The sequence below is a fragment of the Mastigoproctus giganteus genome, chromosome 10 (assembly GCF_048544385.1).
Source record: "Mastigoproctus giganteus isolate SK-2022 chromosome 10, ASM4854438v1, whole genome shotgun sequence".
NCBI lineage: Eukaryota > Metazoa > Arthropoda > Arachnida > Uropygi > Thelyphonidae > Mastigoproctus > Mastigoproctus giganteus.
The window spans coordinates 12,294,649-12,299,671 of record NC_143584.1 but is presented as its reverse complement, the minus strand read 5'-3'; the positions used below and the strand labels follow the sequence as shown (position 1 = coordinate 12,299,671).

General features: G+C 39.0%; 1 pseudogene; it reads left to right on the top strand.

Moving 5' to 3' along the window:
• Window positions 1–2,747: 2,747 nt before the first annotated feature.
• Window positions 2,748–3,082, top strand: LOC150078713 (histone H2B-like; annotated as a pseudogene).
• The last annotated feature ends 1,941 nt before the right edge of the window (window positions 3,083–5,023 follow it).

Sequence of the window (5,023 nt, the reverse complement as noted above, 5' to 3'; positions counted from 1 at the left end):
CTTTAATATGAAAAATAAATATATATAGCGACTTTTTCCCTCGTATTTTGACGTTTTTCTCGTAGAATCGTTGTTCCCAATCCATGTGGATGATATCATCTGTTATCCAACCACTGTAAGCAATAAAAAAAAAAAATTCGATATTTAAAATATTTGTTACAGTAATTCTTCTACATTAGATTGTGCGACAGCTGTCTAAGTAACCATCTTATCAAGAACTACCATTACAAAATTTGCACTTTTGTGAGTTATTAAAAATAAGTACAGGATTGATGACCTTCCTTCACAACTCAGAAAACATCCTTTCGTTCTATGGGTAAAGTACACTATATTAATTACATTAATTAATAATGTATTATATTAATTAAATAATATCCACCAGTATGGGTTTGGCACACCCAGGGTCCTGAGCTGGATATCATCAATCTTATCTTTCTGTTTTTTTTTTTTTTTTTTTCTTTTGGCTCGTGCAGCAAGCCTCAGGCTTCCATTGCATCATATGGCTAATAATAATAATATATTATAGTATATTACGAGTTATCTTTTCAAGTTTTTTTGAAGACATGAACAAGATAATTTCCTAAGCATATATGTACAAGCATTATATATACAGGGTTGTTAAAATTAAAGTATTCCTATGTAGAGGGTTCTGGAGCGAGTTCTAAGGCTCGTATTGAAGAGAAATTTGGACAACAGTACAATAAAGAATGCGCTCGCCATTTATTGGGGAAAAAAAAAAAATGTTACAAAATCTGTCACTATGTGGCGCTGTGGCAATACAAATCACTTGAACAGCCCTAAGTTGTTCAACGTGTCCTCAATTTTGGTCAACAACAGTTTCCATTCGAAGAGCAGCATTTTCTACGGCAGAACGTAACATGTCAAATGGAATAGCCAGTAGTAGTAGTGGCATGTGATACAAGGAAGCATGCGTATGAGCTTATGCAGCATCAGCCCAATAAAAAAAATCACACGATTCCCCCCAAATGCCTGTTCAGTTCCTCCTTAAATTTATTTAACCTATCAACTTCCACAACGACAGATGGAAGTTTGTTCCAGCAATTAACCACCCTCTGGCTAAAGGCAAATTTCCGCACATCTATTCTACATCTGTCTTTTCTTAATTTGAATTTATGCCCCCTTAGGTTCGTAATCTGAACAAGTGGAAGGATCCCATCAGAATTCAGCGTGCTCGACCCATTCAAGGCCTTATACACCTCAATCAGATCACCGCGCAGATGCCTAGTCTCCAGCTACTGCAATTTGCAGAACTTAAGCCTCTCTTGGTAAGAGGATCCCTTCATTCCCCTTACAAATCTTGTTGCCCTTCTCTGTACACGCTCAAGCAAATCTACATCCTTCCTAGAATGAGGTCTCCAGACCTGTACGCAGTACTCAAGGCATGACCTGACCATTGCCTTATACAGAGGAACAATCACATTTTCCCTGATAGCAAAATTCCTATACATGACGTCTAAAGCTGTCCTTCAGATCTGCCAGAGTTTGACATCCTTCCCGATACACATGGTTCTTCAAAAAATCCCACAACCAGAAGTCGCATGGCATGGGGTGAGGTCCGGTGATCGGGGTGGCCAAGATGTCTGGAAACAACGGCTGATGACCCGTTCGTCGGTAAAGTGTTGCCTTAGCAATCTTTGGACACAATGGTGGCGCACCATTTTGCATGAATATGGTATCCTGAAGCACCCAAGGCAGCTCTGGTATTGCGAAATTTGCCAACATTTTATGATATCGCTGTCCAGTGACGGAACAGGTGCGGGGTACAGTCGATGTTACCTGTTCAAAAAAATATGGCCCAATCATGAATCTGGCTGTAAATCCACACCACACTGTCACTTTTGGAGAGTGCACCAGGACGGACCTCTTGGAGAACTCGAGAGTTTTCTGTTGCCCAATGCGACAGTTGTGCGTATTCACTTGTCCATTTAAGCAGAAGTGGGCTTCATCACTCCAAAGGATGTTCCATGGCCAAGTGATATCCACTGTCTGTCATTCGCGTCAGAAACTGAAGTGCGTATGTGAAACGAATATCCGCATCACCATGCTTTAGCTGCTGTACCATGTGCATCTTGTAAGGACAGTACCACAACACCTATTTCGTGTCGGGACTTAATATTTACAAAACAAAACAAAAAAAAAAAAGGTGGGGGACAGGTACAGAAGTAAGGACATATTACTGAGTAAACATTTTTTTATCTTATGATGATGTCCAGAACTGGATAATATGATCTTAAATCAGAAATCGATTCTGAATAATCAGGGGGGGGGCGATATTCTGTAAAACTTATGAAAAATTCAAGGTTTTTAAGTTGTATTTCACAGAATACCAAGGTGTTTGTTTCATTCCTGTAAATACTTTCGTTTGCAGTAACATTTTGAATTTATTAATTGCAGCCGACCACTCGACATTTACCCCGTGCAAATATAAGATCGATGTAATACATAAGCTATAATATAGATAAAGAATGCAATTTTTTTATTAATACAATTAAAGTAAGCAAAATCTATTGAATTAATCGGCCCTCTCCGGTTATTTATTGAGTGTAGTAACAATGGCAGACTATTATTCGTCGAGCGATTGTTGTAGCAGTCACGTGAAGCTCTCCCTCGCGGCCGCTTGTGTGCAATCCGTAGCTTTGCTATATAAAAAGTCCGAACAGCTGCTTCGATATGAGAATGTTTTGTGAAATTTTTTTTTTTTTTTTAATTTTTTCAATCATTCCAATATGCCACCTCAACCTAGCAGAAAGGCCGTAAAGAAGGCAGGAAAAGCCCAAAAGAACGTTCTTGTCAGCGATAAGAAGAAGAGGAGGAAGGAAAAGCTTCGGCATTTAAGGTGCTAAAGCAAGTTCATCCCGACACTGGTATCTCCAGTAAGGCCATGTCCATTATGAACAGTTTCGTGAACATCTTTGAAAGAATCGCTGCCGAATCACCTCGTCTTTTGCATTACAACAAACGTTCCACCCACTGCAGTCCGTCTGCTGCTCCCAGGTGAACTGGCCAACGCGCAGTCTCAGAAGGAACCAAGGCTGTCAACAATTACACCAGTGACAACTGAGCGGCACTTGTAACTCAAACGTACTTTTTGAGGGCCACCAAATTGTGATGAAGGGATTTTCTGATCGCAAACCTTTTTTTGCAGCTGTATACTTTTAAGCAATTTTTTTCTTATTAAGTAACGCTTTCTTAAGTACAATTACTCATAAAATTCAAATATTTATTAATGATAGCGAAGATGTTTCTTGGTGGAGATAGAATTAAATTCTTAGCTAGTATTTAAGTTTAATGTTAGAATACGCGTAAATGGTTATTGGAAATATCTTAAATGGTTGCAGCGAAAACAGAACTATATCGGGTCGGATTTATAGATAGATCTTGTACAAAATAACATGATGGAATGTCCAGAACGGGTCTCCGAAAGAATGCGCCTTCAACAGAATAAATCGAAATTTTATTAGTAACGCACCTACGAATATATGTGCATGTTGTAATTTTAACCATTCATTTGCTAACTCGGAAAATATAGAGATTGGAAATAGATTTTTTTTTTGCCTTCCATTCCTGCCAATGAAAAGCACGTACTACTAACTTACTCTTTACTTTCTCAAGTTCATGGAAACAAGGACTGATTTCTGAAAATGCATGCAGGTGATGTCGGTACTTAACTTTTTTCTATCTCTACTCTGAATTGAACCACTTCATATTACACATACAACAAACAAGTGTTACCAGTTTTTTTTTTTTTTTCTATACGATACCTGTTTTCGAAATCCCCTCTTCCATATTTCGGGACAAAAAAAAAAAAAAAAAAAAAAAAGAGTACAGAGCGCTTTTAAACCCCCACTAATTTAAAAGTGTGTGTGTACAAAAAACACTCAACATGTGTTTTTTTTTTATAATTACGGATCTATAATCCAAATTTACCACCTCGAGTTAACCAACTTCGAAAGTTGTTGCTGTAACCAGTTAACTTTTAACTGCATGATGATCCTGCTCAGGTAGCTAACAAACTAAATGAATATTTTGCATCGACATTCACACGTGAGGAGTTATTCAGCGAGCGGAATGCCAGAGGTGTATTCAACTCTGGCAGTAAGCTAGAGAATCTTGTAATAACTGAGAGTAAAAAGGCACCTGGGGTGGATGGGATCTATCCAGTTATATTAAAGGAGGCAGCAAAGGAAGTAAGAAAAACCTTAGCCATGATTATGAGAGCTTCCTTGGACTCAGGGGAGGTACCCATGGACTGGAGATGTGCAAATGTGACCCCGATTCACAAAGGAGGATCAAAGGCTGACACAAGTAATTATAGACCTGTGAGTTTAACTTCTGTTCCTGGAAAATTAATGGAGGCACTGGTTAAAGAAGCACTGCAGGATCATCTAGACAAGACTTCAGTTATAGCTTGGACACAGCATGGTTTTGTTAAGGGGAAGTCTTCCCTGACCAATTTGATTGGATACTATGATGCAGGGAATAACTTTGATATTATATACTTGGATCTTAGAAAGGCTTTTGATATTGTTGCACATGGAAGACTGCTGCACAAATTGGAGCAGTGTGGCATTGGAGGCAAATTACTGCTATGGATAAAGGGGTGGTTGAGGGGGGAGAAGACAGAGAGTGGTAATCAATGGAGACTGCTCATCGTGGACTAATGTTATTAGTGGAGTCCCTCAGGATTCAGTGTTGGGTCCATTATTGTTTTCTGTATTTATAAATGATATTGATGATGGTATATCAAGCTTAATGTCTAAGTTTGCAGACGATACAAAGGTTGGCAGGGTTGTCAAGGACACTACTGCTGCTGCAACAGGATCTAGAAAGGTTGAGCAGATGGGCTGAGAGGTGGGAAATGAAGTTTAACATTGACAAATGTAAAGTACTACATATGGGAAACAGCAACCCCAGAGCAACGTATCAACTCTGTGGTATTACACTGACATAGTGTGCATAGTATTAGGGTCAGGCGCCACCTGTGGTTTCCCACATCTACACT